At 42.1% G+C, this 22,882-nt stretch overlaps 1 protein-coding gene across 7 annotated transcripts in view; it reads right to left on the bottom strand.

Moving 5' to 3' along the window:
* LOC117396966 (tenascin-like) overlaps positions 1-22,882 on the bottom strand; it is an 89,229-nt gene that overhangs the window by 43,266 nt on the left and 23,081 nt on the right. The window contains exon 1 of one of the 7 annotated variants that reach the window (XM_059005401.1): positions 2,820-3,185. The exons of 1 other annotated variant lie outside the window; for it this stretch is intronic. The gene's annotated coding sequence lies outside the window, so the exon portion shown is untranslated. Of the gene's footprint in view, positions 1-2,819; positions 3,186-22,882 lie in introns of those variants that run through there. 5 more of the 7 variants (XM_059005404.1, XM_059005405.1, XM_059005406.1 and 2 more) reach the window with 5 other exon arrangements.

Raw genomic sequence — 22,882 nt, 5'->3', positions numbered from 1 at the left:
TGCAGGAGGGGGAGGGGGAGGGGGAGGCATGTTAATTGGAAACAGTAATTGCCCAGTGAGGTGGAGGTGAGGGAATGGAAAAACCTACAGATCATTTGGTCGGAAAAATGTGGAACTGTGAATTAATTATCGCAGCTTTATGGCCCAGCTCCCCCTTTGAAGTCAAAGTGCAAATGTTTTCTCCATTAAACTCATTAGGCAATCAGATATGCAATCAATTATTCAATCAGGCATACTTTCATAAATAGCACAGCTGATCCTTTTAAAAGTTATTAAGCTGGTACAGAATGGTAAAATACAAAACAATTTAACCCAATGCGCCCCTTGCTACACTATGCATGAAAATCAGACAGCTCATTCACAAGGGAACCCAATGCATATTGTATACCGCTCCAGGATCTCCCATTGAAAGGCATTGATCATGATGAGCAACACATAGCAATCCAGTCATCCCTGTTCCCCAGGTGCTTCACACTGGCAACATGGTACTTATACAATGGGACTTATTCATTAGGGTCCTGCAGCTCTGGATTCCACCTGCTATTACACAGAGACCCCCCAGGAGCTTCTTCACAGCATTCACTCTAATTTGAACTCTTTCATTTGCATGTAAAACGTCTCCATCTTGTCTGCACCGGGCAGAGTCAAGCAGAGTTCACTTATTCTGCAGTAACTTGTGTTATATTTTGCACTGGTGCATGCATGCAATGAAATGGATTGTCTGCATTATTTAAATAAAATAAATTCAACTCTTAAGTGTGTGGACCCCCCTGACTCTCTCACTCCCTCTCTCTCTCTCTCTCTCTCTCTCTCTCTCTCTCTCTCTCTCTCTCTCTCTCTCTCACACACACACACACACACACACACGGCTTGCTGGGAAGCACTCTTTCAGTTCTGAGATCAAGTGCACTGTCACAACATGATGAGGAAAACAGCTGCCTAAACAATTTGCAGCTCTTTCTTTTTCGTAATGACTTGTCTATTCAGAGGAAACCCCCTCATTTAAAGCCACGGCAATGGAATGGGACACAGCAAATGTTTCAGTTGCATTCCAGCCCAGTATAATCCTTTTAAATTACAACAGCTAACGAGAAATCGAGTAGAAGAAATCAGACAATCAGATGTTGAATCAGTAGAATGGAAACACAAAAAGAAAAAAACAGAAATAAATAATTTGCAACACCGGAACTGCTTTATGATTCAATACCGATAAATTAATGCAATGAATGAATTCAGTGCATCAGAACAGTTTTCAGAATATGCAACTTTTTCTTTTTCTTTCAAGCCTATTGCACATTGTTTCCAAAGACAACACTCCAAATACATCAGATTGAGAGCCTAAGCCAAAGAAGAATCTTACTGACTAATAAGTATGTTAAAAAGGACCTCATGTAAGAACACAGGTATGCACAAATTGATAAGGTAATTAACTGTAATACATCCTGTCTACTGATATTAACAGTTTATCATGGCTAGGATTGAAGCTAGGATTTGGGAAATACAATTAAATCATGAAACATGATATATTCTAACAGTTATAATTGGAACTGACTGTTCATAAACAAGTTTTTAATTCTGTAAAATGTATTTTTAAAAATGGATAAAACCCTTTCTTGCATTCCCAACCAAACTCCCCGAGTCGCATAGAGACAACGAACGTCACAAACATCCTCTTTCAGACACAGAGGGCAAGCGCAGCCAGCTCAAGATCCACACATGCAGTAAAGCACAGGACATCTCTTTCTGTGCAAGGGGGTTTCATTCTTTGTGTGATGCTCGCGTTCCCCAGCTCACAGAAGCTCTAGGTCACAGTACTGTTCTTTATGGGAAAAGCAGGTGAATGCTAACTGAATCCTAATCAGAATAAAAATTAAAAAAAAAAAACTTGACTTGTCTTCAAAAGTACAAAGACAACCTTGCATTCCTAATAGCACATTTACACACGCATAAGCTATAACTGGCATGGAAAATTCACCACATCCCATTCAATAAAGCGATCGCTTTGCTATAATGCAGGCCAGCTGTAAACTGATGCAAGTGATGGGCTTTTATTGGAGCTTCTGGAAATACTTAGAGTATATACAGTATGTTACACATTGCCTAAACTTGTGCTTGTGTCTTGTAAGCAGCTCAAAGAGGTTTTCTGTTTAACTAACTGATTTTACACATTACAGGTTTATTAGCTACAGATATAAAATATATATATATATATATATATATATATATATGTAAAAAAAATATATATTTTTGTACAACAGCTTGCAGTCTGTCATGTCTAATGTAAAGCTCTGCTCTGAATCACCTTGGATGTCTGAACTTGCACAAATAAAACAATGAAACAGGATTGTACGAACAGCTTCAGGGCATCTTCCACTTTTGAATGTCTAATGGTTTTTTTTTTTCTTAATCTCATCAAAGAAAACCAAAAGAATAATGTCAGAAAAACACACACACACACCTGGACATAAAAAAAAAAAAACAATACCAAAAATACCTGCGTTTCAGAAAGCTGCAGGATTTTACTGTGCAACAAAGGTTTTATAAAAAAAAAAAAGTGAATTTTCCAAAAGCTATGCTGCATCAGTATTTAAACAGAACTAAAAAAAAAAAAAAAAAAAAAAACTATAACACATATTGATTAGAAATATGTGGACTTTTTAAAACAATTAACTGAAATAATTTTTGAAAAGTAAAATACATAGTATTATGTCTATTAGGCTGTTATAAATATGATAATAATACAAAATTTTAATAAAATAAAAAACAGTCTCCCATTTAAGTTTAAAAAGAATTAAAAAAAAAAAAAAAAGTTAGCTTACCTTAAGCTGTAGAAATTCAGAGATTTGCTTAATTTAAAATCCTATAGTGGAAATTTAATAGACCCACTTCGGAAATAAAAAATAAAGCAATTTATAATACAATTATTAATATTTATCTATATTAAAAAAAAAAAAGTGTCTCCCTATATTATAAAATTATTGTCTCAAATTTATTTTTCAAATGTTGGGTTTGATTCCAGACAAGCAGGCAGGATTGAATCTGCTGCTGCTGCTGCTGCTGCGAGGGAGCAGGGGAATAGCAGGAGAGGAGAAAGACAGCCCTTCTCTTTTGACAGCAGACAGAATGTGGTGAGCTTCTAGTCATTCTTAGTGCTTTTATACAGCCTCCTCTGCTCTGCTCCCCTCTGCTCTCCTCCTCACTGAGCACTCAGGTTTGGCAGGGTCCCTGTAATGGGATGCCTTTGGGCTGACTCGCTCCCAATCCGCTGGTGTGTTTAAGCAGCCGCCACCACTCAGTGGTGCTGGGTTTTGGTGGAGGAACAGAGAATAAAAAAAGCATTAACAGAGGCTGAAAGGGGTTACGAGTGAGTGTGTGACTCAATCTAAATGGGGACGACTAGAGAAGCCCCTGTTCCCCTGACCTGTCCTGCTGCCAGTGTGTTCTCGAGATATCAGCTAGATTGTCACATGCACTCATTGGATATTTCTAATGTTAAAGAAAAATAAAACATTTTAGTATTAAGTATATATAATAAAAAATTATGCTCAGATCCTAGGTACATAGTTTCAACCCCCCCCAAACAAAGAATGACCAGTATAAATACACGATTGTGTGTGTGTGTGTGTGTGTGTGTGTGTGTGTGTATATCTATATACTGTATATATATATATATATATATATATATATATATATATATATATATATATATATTATATATATATATATATATATATATATATTTTATTTCAGCATGCTATAGTATTGCCAGCAATCCAGTAGAATGTATCAATCTTTGTAGAATATTTTGGCAGCATTTATTTATTTATTTTCCAATGGTTTTATTCCGATCCCACGTGATAGTGCCTGTTGCCTCGAGGTCGTGTCAGGTGTATCTGGTTTGTATTGTTTGTTTTATAAAGGCCATGCTGTGCCTTGAATACATTGTTTGTGTTTCATTGTCCAAGCCTATTGAACTCCTGTGTGTTATTTGCAAACTGTAGGGGAGAATATATAATTACATTAGCATTCTTGAACTTTCAGGACGCTAATGAAACTTCTTGTAAAGCAAGTTCATTTTAAAAACGACAAAAATACTAGAACCTCATTGATTTTCTTTTTCTTCTTATTTTTTCATAACAGATTTTTTTTTTATTATTTTTTTTTAAAAACAGATCTAACTTTTATACTATCGAAGACACTTGGAAGAGTTTGCATGACTTCTACAGCACCTTTCACTGCCAAAGCCATCCTGAAGCACTTTACAAAAAGAAACACCTAAAAACAAGGACTAAGTACTAAAAATGACAAACTTGTCAGAAAAGAATGGCATTTGACAAAAGGAAGCCTTAAGTCTAGGTTTACAAACGCCCAGTGAACCCTGATAGTGGGGGTCTGACTTTACCTTCACCTGCTAACATCTACATCAGACACAGGATGAAGCTGTGTGGTATACACAAAACAATCCACTATTTATTTAATGGGGATCTGGCGCCCAGACAATAATATTTAGAGTCTTGTATCTCCATAGTAACCAGTAACTGCCCTTCAGCTCCTCCAGTAACTGATTGGTTAGTCACCACTGGAAAAGAGGAGCGATTTTCTGAAGATCATAAACAAACGCTGCTGGACAACACAGAGCCTGATGAGATTCAGCACGCAACCCTCCGGTTTGGTGAGGCTGCCTGCATGGAAAAAGTGATGGCAACCCGGAAACGTAAATCAAAAAAAGATTGATTTCTTTGTAAACCGAAACGCCCATCCGTTCTCCAACAAACCTTTCTATTGAAACAGAAAAATAAAGAAAAGTCTTAACAAAGGAACAGTATGTCATGACATTTCCAGTTGATTCTTATCCCAATCGCCTATTAAGTACAATACGGATGCCAGATATCACTTCTTTTAAATCATATTTAATGGGTTCTCCTCATGCACCATAATGCACTGATCATGTCTGTCTGTCTGTCTGTCACACTCCACTTACACGGTGAACATGATAACTGTCTTGATTTGGCACCAAGCTTCATCAAACGCTTTATCATACACTCCTGGTCTCCTATAGACGTTTCCGATTGCATTTGGGTATAATCCGATACACTCTGGATTTAATGCAGGTATCTGAACCCTTTCAAGTACTGTGCGTTTACTGCACCATTATGTGTGCACTGGTTCACACTGGTGTAGAGAAAGTCAAAGAGTTTAATGATTTCAAAGATCCTCTTTGACAATAATCTTGGACTACCTTACCTACGGTACGGTAACCTTAGAGTCCAAGATTCTGGGAGACCAGACGTCCAATAAGCAGACAATAAAATGAGTAATAAAGAAACCATAGGACAAACAAAGTCCAGAGTCCAGGGTAAGAATGAATCAATAAAATCCAGCTTAAAGGAAGCTTCTCTGACTCCCTCCGGCTGTGAATTACTGGATCCCAGTCGTTTGCACATCTGTTTTATGATTCATGTTTATTCCACTAAAGCATGCCTGTCTCTGTGAAAATCAATGAACTGCTACAGATGTAAGCACAGGCTACTCTTCCGTATGAAATCTACCACTGCACTGTATCACTGACACAATGCAGCAAACCACCAGGACTGACAGGAGCAGATTCAATTTGTAGGACTAATGTAATGTACATGCAGCTGTCCTTTACATTGGAGCTTTGATTTATTTAAAGTACAGGACCATTTATTAGGGAACGACACTAAATTTAACCTTGACGTAAGTAAAAAAAAAAAAAAAAGAAAATATACATGTATTTTTTTATATTAACTCAATCAATCATTCTTAATATTTATTATTACTTGTTTATTTAGCAGACGCCTTTATCCGAGGCGACTTACAGAGACTAGGGTGTGTGAACTATGCATCAGCTGCAGAGTCACTTACAATTACATCTCACCCAAAAGACGGAGCACAAGGAGGTTAAGTGACTTGCTCAGGGTCACACAATGAGTCAGTGGCTGAGGTGGGATTTGAACCGGAGACCTCTTGGTTACAAGCCTGTTTCTTTAACCACTGGACCACACTGCCTCCTATATTTGCCCTTATTAAAGTTTCCCCTAGTAAAAGCATAGCAAAATGTAATACAGTGAAAGCGTGGTAATAGCATAGCTAAGCATTGTACAGATTAGCAAGGTATGGTAAGCATATTAATTGACGTGGCAAACCAGGATAAACTATGGTAGTAAATGCATAGTACAGCCATGGGAAAAGCATGGGTGGAATACTGCAAAAATACTGTGGCAAAATGTTATACAGGAGTACCTCTACCACCCTGTTCACTGAATTAAAATACAAGGAGAGAAAGAGCGGAGAGAGAGAGAGAGAGAGAGAGAAAGAGCAGTAGCCAGGCTCTCTCCAAAGACATGATTGAGGCAAAGAGAACTGATTATCTGCCTTGTGCCTAGCAGCGATCGCGCTTGCCAAGTGTGCACAAAGAAAAGCAAGGATGGATGAGTCCTGACAGACACAGGGAGAGGAATTGACCTAGAAACCATGTTTACCTCATTCAAAATAAATTAGCAGGTAACGCTGCCAGCCTGCTGTGGATTTGTATTGCCCTGCATGCATCATGCAGCAGCACGGCCAGTGATGTGCGGAGAGGGATCCCGAACGCAAAGGCTGCCCCACCAAACCAAAGCGTGGCATGGGTTCAAGCACGATGTGTTGTGATGTGTTAACCACCATGGGGCACTGGTGTGGAATGGAATGGGACGATTCCCCGCCCCCTCTACCACACCCCCCACTGCGTGAAGAAAGTGCCCTCCATTCCCCCTGCAGATTTACAAATTAATACATTAATATATGAATACATTTAATAGAAATTTGCATGTTAAAAAAAAAACAACAACATTATCTCTCGGTTTCCAGGCAAACACAGAGCTTAAAGGAGAAGCAGTTCTGCAAGCTAATCTGGCTCAGGTATTATCATGTAAAAGAGTGCATTGATAAATGAGGCAGCCCAGGGTGGAATGCACTTACTCCACAAAACCAAATATTTTTACATCAAAATCAATGTTGGTGCGGCTCTTGTCTTGCCTGCATGAGAAACAGCTGAAATTCTGAAGCCGGTTGAAATACTACCCCCTTCCCCAACACCTGGGGGTTCACAGGGTTCCTGCATTGAAACTTGCGCCCTGTTCTCAGAAGACCACCGTTCTGAAACATTCTTCAGTGTCGGAACAGCTGTTAGACAGAAGGCCCCAGCATGCAGCATGCTGGCCATCCTAAGTGTCAGACTTGCAGACTTGCAGGATTGCAGACTTTCGGTGGCTAAATAAAATCTCTTTCCCTCCTGATGTTGAGTAACAGTGAAAGTATGGACAAGATGGAGGCTGGGTGAGAACTCATGACCTCAAATAAGCATCTTAACCACTAAGCACAAGAGTAAAGCTCAGTGTGGTTATAGAACTTTTAACCTCATTTCACTTGCGATGGGTCTGAATCTGTAACGACACTGCCTGCTACTTGAGTTCTACGGAATGCTTTATTCTAGATACAGTATCACTAATCTCATTTTACCACTAGTATGTATGTGCAGCTTACCAGGAATCACATGCATGTAAACTGGATTTCTGCTCAAAACAGAATCTCTCGGATCAAAGCACAGGGAGCTGAGCCTGGTCTTAGATTAGTGATTTAAGGACGTCTGCATTCTGTGACCCCAGGAATGTAAACTGGCAATGTATTGTTTAGCCCCAGCTGCACAGATCCCAGTCCTAGCTTGCCACAAATGGAATGAGACCAGGTGGAATTTCACAAAAGAAACAAAGCTGGTAACCTGAGCCATGGATATGGAATATATGCAAATCTGAATCTCTGGGCATTGGCTGCTGTGCCAGATTGAGAATGTCTAGGTGTTAATCATTTGCACAATTATTTGCAGAACACGCATCGTACAAAATATACGACAAATGCTTTGGTTTATTCTGATGTTTCTCTTTCGTCTCTCATATACTTGCAATGTATTCAGAGATAAGCCTCGTGTCAAAAGGGATGTGCTAAAAACAACTGTTCAAAATGACTGGCTTCTTATTCCAAAAGCCCAATTTCAGCAAAGAAAAAGCTGGTCAATGCTGGTTAAAAGGAAAACACTGGAGATCTCCACACTTTTAAATTCTGCATGCGGTGTTACGCTGTCTGCAAGGAAAAAAACTATTACTCCCCCTCCCCCGCACCCCCAAATAACAACGACTAATTAGCTGCATTAGGATTGCCCTGTCTGCCCAGGGATTGCTGTAGATCCACTATCCTATGGAGAGCCACCTAGACCACACACACATTGAGCCTTTTATTCTGAACAGATGACCTGAAAAAGACAGTGGAAGCCTTCCCAGTTTTGCAGTGAAATTATGACGGCACCTTTTATCCCTCCTATAAATGTCTCCGTGCCGTTGCTTGTGCATATGAATTAGCATTGTTAACACATGCATGCTGGGGATTGTCACAGACAGGTCCTGTAAGAAGATGCTCACATCTATGCCAGTCTCACTACAAACCATGCAGGAGAAGTGTTATAGAACTGTCCTGTTCTTAGATTTTTGTCATTTGTGAAACAGAATTGTGTATGAAGCCCCAGCTGAATGATTACCCAGAAACATATCCCACATAACAATTAGTTTAACTGCAAAAGTGCAGCCTGCGAACAGCACAGCGTTGCAATGCAACAGTAACAACAAAACGACAAAACCAGCGATTTTCTCTCATCAAAAGGCTTTGGGTTTCCAAGAGCAAGAGGATTTCGTTTGATTAAAAGGGAGCCAAGTGAGGCCAACAATTTATTTTCATACCATTACATCATGCTGTATTAAGGGATCTTTTAAACAGTCGTGCATAAATATTTAGGCAGCACTCTGTATCCTTTATCCATGTCGAATTCATACCTCAAACAAACAGACCTCAATGATGCACACATAACCAAATCTGTGTGTTTTTCTCCATGAGTGACTAATAACAGACCTCTGCAGTGGTATGCTCTTCCTGTGAAAATAACTACAGTTCTGACTCGTGGTTAAATAAAAAGGGCTTGATTCAGGAGCTTCAGCGGGCCACTGGGAATTGAGTTGAATTACTACAGATGACAGGAAAACGACACACATTAAAAAAAATAATTAAAATACTTGCTAATATGAAAAATATTGCAATACCTGTATATTGCAAAGTAAAGTGGTATATATTTACTAGAATATGCTTCCCCCATAAGGGTGTCTGGAACAGGGATAATACCATCATGATAGTTTACAGATAGGGGGTTCTGTTTTTACTGCATTTAATACCGGGTCTAGAATAAACAGATGCGTATCACCATGGGTACAATCTGACAAACAGAGGTAAACTGTAAAAAAGAAAAAAAAAGGATCCAGTGTGAATCAGTGGTCTCCAATAGCAACACAGGTGTTAATAAGATTGAAGGTGTCAAGCAGTCCTCCTTTTAATTTGCCTTACAAAGCTAAACATACACTGTATGCACAGTCTGGGCGTGGTCCCAGGTACCTGCTGAAGAAATGAAAGGCCTTCAGAGTGTTATTTAAAAGCTTTTAATCTCCAGGGAGGAAAAAAAACAAACAAACAGATCCTTTGTGCTGCCACTGCCAGCGCTAAATACTTTTTTTTTTTTTAATGCTGACCTAAGCAGCATCTGAACTCTACTGATGAGACATCATATAAAAATAATTCTGTTTGTTGTGGAAACCTTTGTGATACAGATCGTTTTATAGGCTGTTTATACAAGCAAACTGTATTTACATTAGTGTTGTTATTATTATTATTATAAGTAGTAGTATTTTTTTCTGGTTGCTTTCTCAACTGTTTTCTCAAACTGTCTGAGTCCTCATGTCTTGGAGATTTTCCTTTACTTATAAAAACAAAAAGATATTTTTTTGCCAGCGTCTTAGTTCTTATTGTTTTTGAATCTGCTAAAAAAAACTAAAAAAAACCACTGAAATTACAAATCCTTGTTACAGGGAAGAGAAGCGAGCAAGAATGTTAATAATGACGGTAACGCATTGAGGCGTATACTTCATAAGAAATCCAATTTCGGTTATGGATCGCCCCTGTAATAAAACGAGAGGACTGGTGACATTTTAAGTCCGCAGCAATTTAATTTCTTTTTTATCTGCTGTTTGAGGAGGCTGCCGTGGCAATGCCGAAATCACATTCTCAATCAAGAAAGTGGCTAGAGCTTATTTTTTCTATTTTTTTTTTTTTCAAAGAAGCAGAAATGACAGGTTCATCCCAGAGCAGTGTTATCAGATCACCAGTGCTACACCTTTGGGACTCCTCGTCAGACGGGATTAATAACCCATTTCTTTGTGCTCTTTAATGCATTCCCTGGCACATAGAGATGGGTTGGGAAAAGTTAAATGCCAAAGCTGAACACACCAGTAACCCAGTGGTCTGGTGGTTGACATATCAGTGAGTGGCTTCAGAACAGGGGAGGTCGTGACTGGGGTCATTGCATTGCTGTTACCATGGATGTATTTGTGAAACGAGGGTTCCTGGAAAGGCTAAACAGCAGGGCGGTGTAACCTAACCCTAACCCTAGCCCTAACCTTATATCACACCACTGGTTCTAGTAAATACATGACTGTCCTGTGAATTTATTTTTCACATGTCGCTTCTATCACTTTTGCAAACTCCTGCCAAAATCAGAAGCAATCGTTTTCATGAACTGTCTGGAAGCAATGGCGGTTTTGTTGGGGACAGATCTCTTTCATTTTTGAGTACAGACTTTTTTTTTTTCCTACTGAAACATCTTTAAGGAGCTTTGATAAAGCAAGGTTATTTCCAACTATGTCACCAAGACCCCACAACAACTATAGTGGAAACAGAGCTCAATGATGCCCAACATATACAGGAGGAGCCCCCTTTATCTTAAATCTCCTCTCCCAACCAGCATTGACTATCCAGGATTCTAAACTCAAGACCAGAGCTTTCTCTTGGGCAGTGTAATCCCAGTCTGTCTGTCTCCACTTCCTCTCAGACCTTCATCCTAGTTCTGATGTCATCTCTGTGTTTGTGCCACAATTTACTTGGAATACAGCAAGACCACGAGGCCAAAGGATCTCATTCCTCGGGGATGAGGTGAGAGGCATTATTCCAGGAGAAGACTACACACTCGCAGGCTGCCAAATCACTCATAGCCCAGATATCAAACCATCGGATCCTTGCATAAACAGAGGAGGCCTGATTGATGTCGGGAATGTGTGTGTGTTTGCAATGCGCAGTTGTAATTTACCAAGATGTAAACCACCCACAAACTGGTTGTAAAGTGCACAGCAAAAAACAAACAAAACAAAACAAAAAAACATACCAAAATAACAGAAATTGCGATAGGAAATGGAATTCAAAGTGCCGAAGCCCAACAGATGAAGCAACTCCACGGGGAAAGAAAGATCCAACATGAATCCTTTAGTTAGCAATCAGATGGATATCCTAAACACACTGTGTAATACTAAAACAAGTAACATAAACAAGCTTGTCAAGGAGATTTCCTTTCCTTTAAAGAAAACCCCTCTAATTGAATACAGAGCAGAAGCTTGCATGGTCACAGCCCAGCGCTCTATATAGATGCATAACAATCAGATGCCACAGTATTGTGCTTCCAATTCCTAGTAATAAACCTGCTAATGACTGTAGTTTATACCCAGGTCACCCAGCGACAATGCAGGGCTTATAAAATAAACCTCAAAGTATCATTAGAGGCATATTATGGTATTACTTCTCCTACACATTTGTTTCATATCTTGCATGAAAGAAGCCTACTGTCAGTACGCTAGAAATAGCTGAAAAGCATATGAGAGACAGTTTTTTTTTAAATAACTTCCACATCTAATATAAACCCCTTTGGATACAGTGTTGAAAGTGGTTAGTTTTAGAAGCATGTGTACAAAAGGGATAGTTTTTTTTTTTTAAATGCATATTCTTTATGCAATGTATTTAACAAGGCTTGTTAAAATTTGTTCTCAATGCACTTCTAAGTTCTAAGTTTTACCTTACAAACATCGCTCTTGCTACAGTTCACCCCACCTCTCTGCACTTCTCTGCTCTTTAGAATGATTTAGCCATGCTTTTCTACGCTATATAATGCAAAGCAATTCGCTGTTGTTTCCTCTTTACATTGTCCTTCGGATGAGATGTAAAACCCAGGTCTTATTATATAGTTCACTCCCTAGTCTCTGTAAGTCACTCTGGATAAAAGCGTCTGCTGAATGACTAATGTCACAAAGACGGCCGGAGTGGGTGGCGTCAGACCAGAAACAGGAACACAAACGACAGAGAGATGGGGTTTTGGTGAGGCTGAACGCGTGATCGCGTTCAGCATTTAATAAACAGAACAGAAAATAAAAGGTTGGAACAGACAAAAACACTGGACACGGCACTTGACGCCAAAAGAAACATATAAACAAAACGGACTAAACAGTGAACAGACAAACGGACAAACACGGTGAGCAGATAACACTAATTACTTTACTTTACTTTCTTTTCTCCTTCTCTCTCTCCCGTTCTCCACTCACCGAACACCCAACCCTGACTGACTAAAAATGTGCCTATTTATACTGTTGTGCTGGGATTCAATTACTAATTAATTATTCACTTGAATCCCAGCACGTGAATTAATTCTGTGCAACCCCGTGCTCACATATTACATTTAACCAGCACGTGAAGTGATTTGTGCTCTCCTCGTGCCTAAATACAAATCTACACTTTAAATACACGTGAAACACAGACCCGTTTATATCCCGTGTACCAATCTATACACCAACATTTACACACGCAACATACAACACATAACACAAATGCACACAGGGGCGGGGCGCTTTGCCACATATACCCCCCCTTGTGCGCAGCACACATGGCCTCAACGGCCACCTCCCCCCTTAAAAATCCAGCAGTCCAGGACAAAGTCTCGGGCTGGGAAGGGAGGCTTCAGTGGGCCCATGGCTGGCCATGCTGTCAGCACCCCTGCCGGTAGTGGCACGGCTGACAGCCTGTTGGTCCCGTCCTGCAGCGAAAAAGCTGCGGGGGCAGGTGGTCCCCCGACCTCCCCCTTCTTCGTAGCCGGCAGCTCCCTCCTGTGGGGCTCCGGCCACAAGAACTCCTGCAGCGAAACTGCTGCTGGGGAAAGTGGTCTCCAGACCTCGTCCCCCTTCTTTGTAGCCGGTAGCTCCCTTTGGTGGGGCTCCGACCACAGTACTGCCGGCAGCGAAGAAGCTGCAGTGGGAGCAGGTCTCCGGACCTCCCCCACGATCTCCGGCAGCGAAACTGCTGCAGTGGGAGCAGGTCTCCTGACCTCCCCCACGATCTCCGGCAGCGAAACTGCTGCAGTGGGAGCAGGTCTCCGGACCTCCCCCACGATCTCCGGCAGCGAAACTGCTGCAGTGGGAGCAGGTCTCCGGACCTCCCCCACGATCTCCGGCAGCGAAACTGCTGCTGGGGTTGGTGGTCTCCAGACCTCCTCCCCCTTCTTCGTGGCCGACAGCTCCCCTTTCTGGGGCTCCGGCCACCGTACTCCCCGTGGTGGAGGTATGGGAAGCGGAGACAGCTCCTGCTGTTCTGCTTCTGGCAGTGGCAGAGGCAGAGGCAGCTCCTCTGCTCCTGGAAGTGGCAGAGGCAGCTCCTGCTCCTCTGCTCCTGGAAGTGGCAGAGGCAGCTCCTGCTCCTTTGCTCCTGCCGGTGTAGGTGGCGGAGGCAGAGGCAGCTCCGGCTGCTCTGCTCCTGCCGATGTAGGTGGCGGAGGCAGAGGCAGCTCCTGCTCCTCTGCTCCTGGAAGTGGCAGAGGCAGCTCCGGCTGCTCTGCTCCTGCCGGTGAAGGTGGGAGCAGCGTGTAGTCTCCTGCCGATGGAGGTGGGAGCAGCGTGTAGTCTCCCCCTTTTTCAGGGGACTGGTGCTGCTCTGCCTCTCTTGCAGCGGACTGGTGCGGCTCTGCTTCTGAAGGGGAAACCAGCAGGCATTCTTCCTCTGCTGGTTGTGCTGGGGAAACCAGCAGGCATTCTTCCTCTGCTGGTTGTGCTGGGGAAACCAGCAGGCATTCTTCCTCTGCTGGTTGTGCTGGGGAAACCAACAGGCATTCTTCCTCTGCTGGTTGTGCTGGGGAAACCAGCAGGCATTCTTCCTCTGCTGGTTGGGCTGGGGAAACCAGCAGGCATTCTTCCTCTGCTGGTTGTGCTGGGGAAACCAGCAGGCATTCTACCTCTGCTGGTTGTGATGGGGAAACCAGCAGGCATTCTTGCTCTGCTGGTGAAGGTGGGAACAGCTGCCTCTCAGGCTTCGGATTCCCGCGGTCCCCCCGTCTGGGCGCTGGACGCTCGCGGTCCCCCCGTCTGGGCGCTGGACGCTCGCGGTCCCCCCGTCTGGGCGCTGGTTCCTCCTCTTCATACTGGGTGGGGCATATGGCTAACGTGTGCCCATAAGCCCCACAGCCAGGGCATAACTCTGCTGCGAGGTTCTTTAAAAAAACCTCCCAGCCATCATCCTCGACCTCCTCCCTTTTGGGCTGTGGACGCCCCGACTCCTCCCTTTTGGGCTGTGGACACTCGGGTTCCCCCCACTCAGGCGTAGGACGTTCGGGTTCCTCCCACTCAGGCGTAGGACGTTCGGGTTCCTCCCACTCAGGCGTAGGACGCTCAGGCTCCTCCCACTCGGGCTGTGGACGCTCAGGCTCCTCCCACTCGGGCTGTGGACGCTCAGGCTCCTCCCACTCGGGCTGTGGACGCTCAGGCTCCTCCCACTCGGGCTGTGGACGCTCAGGCTCCTCCCACTCGGGCTGTGGACGCTCAGGCTCCTCCCACTCGGGCTGTGGACGCTCAGGCTCCTCCCGCTCAGGTACTGGAGAGGGCAGCGACTGCTCCTCTCCCTCTTGCTCACTGGAAGGCATCCCTCCCATGTCTGCAGCTAGGTAACCCAGCACCACAATGGTGAGGTCACGAACGGATGCCGGGTTGTGCTGTTGCTCCCAGTCCTCCCATCGTTTCCCATCTCGCATCTGCAGTGCGTGAATAACCATGGGGAGGTCACTGGCGAAGTTCCCCTCGGGGTGCACCAGCCAGTCCCATATTTCCCGGGACGGTGGGGAACCCGGTGGCAGTGGGGGTAGAGGGGTGGCTACTGCCCCGTTGTGGCTGTCCTCCTCCCAGCCCGGCATGCAGGATGAGGGCTGCAGCTGTTGTTGTTGTTGCTGCTGCTGCTGCTTCTGCTGCTTCCTGCAGCTCTTTCTTCCCATCCTCGCTTTACTATTTTTTTTTTTTTTTTTTTTTCACAAAACCCCCTCTCCTGGTCTGACGCTTGGAGGCGCTATTATCCCACGATGACACCACGTGTCACAAAGACGGCCGGAGTGGGTGGCGTCAGACCAGAAACAGGAACACAAACGACAGAGAGATGGGGTTTTGGTGAGGCTGAACGCGTGATCGCGTTCAGCATTTAATAAACAGAACAGAAAATAAAAGGTTGGAACAGACAAAAACACTGGACACGGCACTTGACGCCAAAAGAAACATATAAACAAAACGGACTAAACAGTGAACAGACAAACGGACAAACACGGTGAGCAGATAACACTAATTACTTTACTTTACTTTCTTTTCTCCTTCTCTCTCTCCCGTTCTCCACTCACCGAACACCCAACCCTGACTGACTAAAAATGTGCCTATTTATACTGTTGTGCTGGGATTCAATTACTAATTAATTATTCACTTGAATCCCAGCACGTGAATTAATTCTGTGCAACCCCGTGCTCACATATTACATTTAACCAGCACGTGAAGTGATTTGTGCTCTCCTCGTGCCTAAATACAAATCTACACTTTAAATACACGTGAAACACAGACCCGTTTATATCCCGTGTACCAATCTATACACCAACATTTACACACGCAACATACAACACATAACACAAATGCACACAGGGGCGGGGCGCTTTGCCACACTAATTAATTAATAATAATATTGGCCTTTAAATTGATTAATTTGGGGGAGCCCAGTGAGAGCAGAGAGAGAGAGAGAGAGAGGGGGGGGGGGGGGGGGGGGGGGGGACAAGAACGCAAATCCCAAACAGCTGTGACTGACAGTATGTGTAACACAACATATATGCCAGGGCGACCAAGGTTGAGAGAAGGTCAGAAGAATTCCAGAAAGCAGACACCACTCAAAATATAATACCCAAACTGAACCGCAAACACGAGGAGTGAGGCAGCCTGGTGTTCTTTGGTCTATATTCATATTAGAAGATCAGAGGATCTCAGTCTAAGAAATCATTTGAATCCTGGAAAACAGTGTCTATTAATCATATCCCTACTCAAAAAAAGCAGGCGTACTGATTCTCCAGGTTATGCAACATTGATGATAAATGTATGAAAAAAAGAATGTGACATTTTGCCATCAATTAGTGCCTTCCTGGCTGTCCATTGGACAATGTTGAGGCAAGGGTTTCTATTTTCTTGCTCTGCATCCGCCTGTGCTATACCTATTTAGTCTGTAGCATGACTGAGTTACCGTGGCAGTAAATCAACGAAGCTTGTAACATATTTCTGTAATCGCTGATATGCACTGTCTACAGCCCAGAATACCTGTCAGTCCGAGTGCCTGTGGAATAGCCTGTAGATCAGCGGTTCCTCAGAGCTCCTTACTTTCTGACCTGTTCTGTTGCTTGCTGTATAAACCACAAGTGACTGACCGCAGCTCCTGTCTGAACTTTTAAAAGAGACCTGAAAGGGAGGAATCAATTCAAGAAGGGGAGGATCTGAGGTCCATTCAGGCAAACTGGCTCAGTTCTCGTATCAATGTTGAAAGGAAAACCTCCTGCCCTGGTCCCTTGAGGGCTGGACCAGCTCCGCTTCCTACCTTCAGGTGTGGCTCAGTAGCCTTGACAACGAGGACTGTGAGCCCGAGGGGAAAACAATGAACCAGATGGAAGTTTTCTAAAACCTCTTCCAATGGAAACCCCATGACAGCTCTCAATTTTCCAGAAATCCTCTATTTCTTTTTCTTCCCTGCCATGGCTGTGTCCGTTTCAGAATGACCTACCAACAGCAAGGTGCTATTATGTTGCTTTAATAAAAAATTTAAAAAAAACTACACAGTAATTAGAGACACTTAATGTAAAGTCTTATCGAAAAAACGAATGACTTCTGGTAATGGTAACTAACTTACTCTCCTTACTTTAATAAACTAGCGAGGAAAGCAAGAGCAAGACAAAACGTTTCTAACTGCTTCTAATTTTAGATGAAAAGGGAGACAAACTTGCTTGAAACCCGGTATCCAAGGCTATCAGTTTCTCATCCTTCTCTTAAAACGCTTCCTGTGTGCTCTCACCAGCGTGCTTATCTCTCCAGCTGCTGACCCATATCTCTTTACCTTTCATCTTCAGCAGCACCGTCTGTATCACTGAACCAGCGCGGACAGGGCAGGGTATAGCGCTACACTCACAAGCATGATCCAGGAGAGCGCCAGACACTTGATCACCTTTTCATAGGGGAAACAATACCCCAGTCTGCTCTGCTTTGATCCCTTCATTCAATACATTCCTATAAAGAATGTAGCACAAGTGCTTAATGAAATCGCAGTGTACACAACTGCACTTTCCTTAGCTCACACTAGATGGCAATGTCAAGCATAACTGCTCCCTCTTGTCCGGTGGACTCACGGCTCAGATGCGTTTACAGTACACACATACTCCCGATGTCTAGTTTTACAGGCTGTGTATATGATCATGCAGGAGAACTTAGCCCAGGCATTTAAGTAACATCAGTAGCGATTCAAATTCAATGCGGAATATCACAGGGAAACTGCGACATCGCAATACAAGTTTGCAGCACACGTTTTGACTAATCAGACGGGACCTTTCTCTTAGGTAAAGACAACTCAAGACATATCAGGAGGGTATAATGACAGGCATCACGCCTGATCCAAGACGACATCAAACATATTCTGACGAGAATCTTAACAAACGCCCTAACGCCGTCCTTCCGCTGATGCAGACCTTTCTGCATAAACTCCTGTTCTATCAGAATGACATCATCGCGGAAGTCTTCCGCTGCACTGCTTTCCTTCTAAGCAGTGACGATGGCACCAGGCATGCTTGGAAAACCATCCTGAAGAGTAACAGCTGCAGTAGAACAGCACAGTCCAGGATGTAGGAGGGGATGACACGCCAGGAATGCACGGCCAGGAGGAAAAGCTACCATCACCAATAAAAGAGAGAAAGAAATCTCCTACGTAAGAGAAAGTGAGTTCCTGCATTTGTGATCCTTCTGCGCTCAGGACATTAAGCAGAGCACCCTGGCCTTCAGAAATTAAACATGAACAAATATGGGAATGTCCCTGCTGGAGAGCAGCAGCACAGGATACCAACGCCTTGTGGAGTGCCAAGTGCGGGGAGACAAGAGCAGGGAATGAAGCTATCCTGGTATTAAGACAACCCTGCTCTTCCACGAAAAGCATAACAAAGAACCTCTTGTCTCCACAAAGCAGAAAGCAGACGTGATCTTCAAACTCCTACGTTTACACATCCAAAGGATGGATAGTCCCCCGTACTTGAGAAAATTAAAAACATGCATTCATTTACACTGTAAATAACAGTGAAAAGAGACCATAACTTTGATTGAAGTTAAAACAGCATACTTCACTCTTGATTACTGTTACCACTGTTGTGCAGTGCAAACTGGCCCACTGCACATTTATATAGTTCAATTTGCAATTTTATTTTTTTTTAACCATTCCTTACCGTACTTATCTGTAATTTATCATCCATAACTATTAAACATTACTCAATAGTGCTAAATTTAAATTTAGAAATACTAAATGAAACTTAAATTCAAAGACAGAGGCTTAGGCTGGAAATCTTTTTCAATGTATTCAGTTTATCTGTGACTGATCAATATTTCACTGCATACCACAGTAAACTTCTTAAGCGGACACTCAATTGAGAGACACAAGACTCTGCAATGATGTAATAAATCTTAAGAAGTCAGCTTGCCGGATGCTGGTTTAATAAACCTTTAATAAGCCACTGGTACAGGTTTACACCATCTGCCCCATGTGGGGTGAGGAGCATTTAGGCGTGACATCCTATTAGATGGAATGCATGAGCTTAGCTTTGCCTAATTAAGATCCAAAACATCTCCAACTCCACTTGAGTCCACATCAGTTATGAAGAAAAATCAACCAAAAACTCTGGAACGATTTCCTCATTCAGAGTTTAAAGTGGAAATACACACAGTATTTATGATTTTAATTGGATTGGTGGTTGGCTCCACGTTCGGTTCTAAATGTTTTCAAGATAAATTCCTGCATTTTTTTTTGTTTTTTTGGTTGGAATGGAAAACAGATTGCAAACGTGTAGTAATCAAGAAAAAAAAAAACATGATCATAAGTTTCCTACCCAAAGACTTTAATATTTCACTGTTGACACAGAGAGTACAAAACAAGACAAAGAAATCCTTTGATGGTCATTTTTTTCTGTAAACACATGTAAAGTGATTTTAAAGAAGGCCGTATTTAGATGCGCTTTGTTTGGATGAATTGAAGAGACCCTGTGGCCCAATTTTTGATAAACACAGAATTTTGCAACGCTATACGCAATAGTGCAGGCAGAAAAACTCTGCGAAGTCTGGTACCAAAATCACTTCACAGAGCAAACTCAGTAGCAGCTCAAAATCAGGCACTAATTACATTTGCAATAGCATTAGTGCTTTCCCTGTGATCCAAATTGGGCCCGCGACTATTTCACACTTATTTAGCACCTACTGTTCACTGGACTTGAAGCCTCCAGATGTACTGTCCCAGCACACTGAAAAACCCAACACTGAAAATTACAGGAAAAGAATCTTTATACCAACATTCTAAAATGGAATAAAAAATATATACTGGAAGCAAACTTGTTCTAAAATGACAATTTTCACCCAGTTTTCAACACGTTTTATTGTGGTTTTAACACAATGATTGATTTAGCCTCTGCTATTTAATTTGGAGAAATACATTATTATTATTTATTTCTTAGCAGACGCCCTTATCCAGGGCGACTTACAATTGTTACAAGATATCACATTATTTCACATTATACAGATATCACATTATTTTTACATACAATTACCCATTTATACAGTTGGGTTTTTACTGGAGCAATTTAGGTAAAGTACCTTGCTCAAGGGTACAACAGCAGTGTCCCCCACTGGGGATTGAACCCACAGGTCAAGAGTCCAGAGCCCTAACCACTACTCCACACTGCTGCCCAATACATATACTGTACCGGCAATATAGGTAAACATATGAAGCCAATCTTTATATAACTCGGCATTTTCCATTCCCAAAACTGGTAATGAAACATAAACCAAGGTATCTGTGTTACATTATAATCACTTGAGCCAAATGGTGACAAGCATCAATGCATGCAGAAAATGTTACATTTAATAATACACTTCTTTATTTATATATTATAAAACAGCATGTGTTGGATCACACGGCCCAATGCATGAAATCAACACTGAAATTACGATATTAATGCTACAGTCTGTAGACCCTTTTTTATGTTAGATTTTAATATTTGTATTATTTTTGGGAATGCTCAGCTAACTTTAAAAAAAACAAGAGTCTTATTTAAATTACATAGCAGCAGAACTAAATAAGCTGTCAACTTAATAATGTATTTGCCGCAAATGTTATGAAAAGAAACATTTATTATATTAGTAAAAAACCCTTAAGCTAACAAGTGAATGTTTCATAACTTTTCTGAATTTGTATCTGCTATATTACTGCAAGTCTGTCTCTGTCAGAGTCTGTTCAAGTATGCAAAGATTATTTAAAAAGCAGTAGCATTCGGACACACTGCCATTTCGATGTTAACATAGGCACCAGCAGCTTTGTTTTCACTATAAAACTAACTTCTTAAGCCTTGGGGAGTGGATCATAACATATAAGAGCAGGTCGGTCACCGAATGAAGCTGGCAGGTCACTGGCAGGTATTTCTTTTTGTATGAAATGCATCAAACCTGAAAAATGGTGTTAAGTTTTGTGTTATAATGGTTTCTAGGGAGCAAAGGATAAAATGCCCCCCCCCCGTCCATTGTCCACCGTCCACCATCCACTGTCCACCGTCCACCGTCCACCTGTCCACCCCCATTCCTGATGGAATTCCACACCTATTTTATAATGATGCCTCCGAGGGAGATCTTGATATATTTACACATCTGGTCAGGCTAGGGAGCATTCTCTGTGGATTCAGCAGAATTGGGCTGCCTGCCCTGAGTCATTTTTCCCTGGTTTATCTCATTTTCTCCTGTTTATCTGCCATCGAATCTGACTTTGCACAGAGATGGATCTGTGTGGTTTACAGCAATCCAGAGCAATGAGTGTAAATCTGTAAGTGCAGATCTGAAAGCATTGACTGGCTGCATGTGTAACCACAAGCGCTTGCTGTCATCGCTGCGGACACACTGATACATTTCAATTGGAAAGAAGGAGCAGAACAAATAAAAAGGAATCTTTAAAGCATTCGCCGACGGCCCTGCTTTGAAGCTAGTGCAATTGCAATGGAATAAAACGATCAAGATGCAACTTAGTTTCCAGGAAGGAGGAGGTCAGATATTGTTCTGATTTTAGTTTAATTTGCTTAATCTCTGAAATGTCATTTGGCCTTCTTTGCATGAAGTTCTGTAATTTACTTTAAGACTTCTCCTTCTTGTCATGAAAGTACACGGTTTGCATACTGAACCTTCAAAAGATCTCTCCCTCATGTGTTCCAGTAAACTGGCTTCAAATCTCTGATCCACCGTGCAAAGCCAAGATTACACTTTAACAAAGAAGCATTGGTTTTGTCATTATGGGCAAGCTAACCACAGACTGCCATTCCCATGTTGTCAGGATCCCTAAATTGGTGGCGTTCCAGTTGTTTATTTCTCTGGAAGTGAGAGACAACCACACACTCAGCGTTTGAAAAGCACCATGACTTCCATCACAAATGACAATGAAAGACAAACGACAGCAACATAAAAAGGCAATTCTCATGATTTGAAGCGAATTTAATTCAAACATGATGAAGGAAAAAAAAAACGTTTTAAAACTAAATCATCAAGCGACAGATGAAGTGAACAGCGTGAAATCCAGATGAAACCACATCCAGGGGCCGTGTCTCAGCGACCACTTTCAAAGAGGTTGATTGTAAAAAGAAAAGGTAACAAAAGAAATTAGCTAACCCCTTTGATACTGTCACACAGAATCAACATGTCGGACGAAACACAGAGTACCACTGAAGTGAGTTGCATGATAAACTACATTTCTGAATACCAGGCTCTTTTTAAAGCATCATGGAAAACAGAAGATTAGAATATTAAAAGACTATTAAGATCTTTGATATGAAAAACCTCACTTGCCATTTCAATATATCGGTCTAACATCAATATAACTTATAAAGGATATAAAGGAGCAATTTAGAAGTGTGCTGCTAAACACAGAACAATGTCTAGAGTAGAAGTAGAGTAGAGTAGAAACAGACAGAAACATTTACACTGCGATAATTCTGATCCCAGATTGAATATCTGCTGGTGTTGTTTAGAGTGATGTTGTTGTTTTTAATGATGTGAAATGGCCGCTGTCTGTTTCTGGTCATCTTGCCAGGACACTAAAAGTGGCCTCGGTCTCAATAGGTTTTTTCCTGGTTAAATAAAGTCTCTATAATCTCTATAAATAATCTCTTTTACAACATAGTCCCGGTCACATCGTCTGCTTGTATTATTACTGCAACAGCAGAATTCGAGATAACCAGTTCATAAACTGGATAAGGTTGCGTCTGCTAAGAAATAAATAATAAGAAATAATAAACTCTCCTGAACTCCACCTGGGGTTTTATTCTTACTCTACTTCTAAAACAATTTTTTACAATCGCTGTGTT

This window comes from Acipenser ruthenus, chromosome 31 (assembly GCF_902713425.1).
Source record: "Acipenser ruthenus chromosome 31, fAciRut3.2 maternal haplotype, whole genome shotgun sequence".
NCBI lineage: Eukaryota > Metazoa > Chordata > Actinopteri > Acipenseriformes > Acipenseridae > Acipenser > Acipenser ruthenus.
This window is presented reverse-complemented; position numbering and strand designations above follow the sequence as displayed.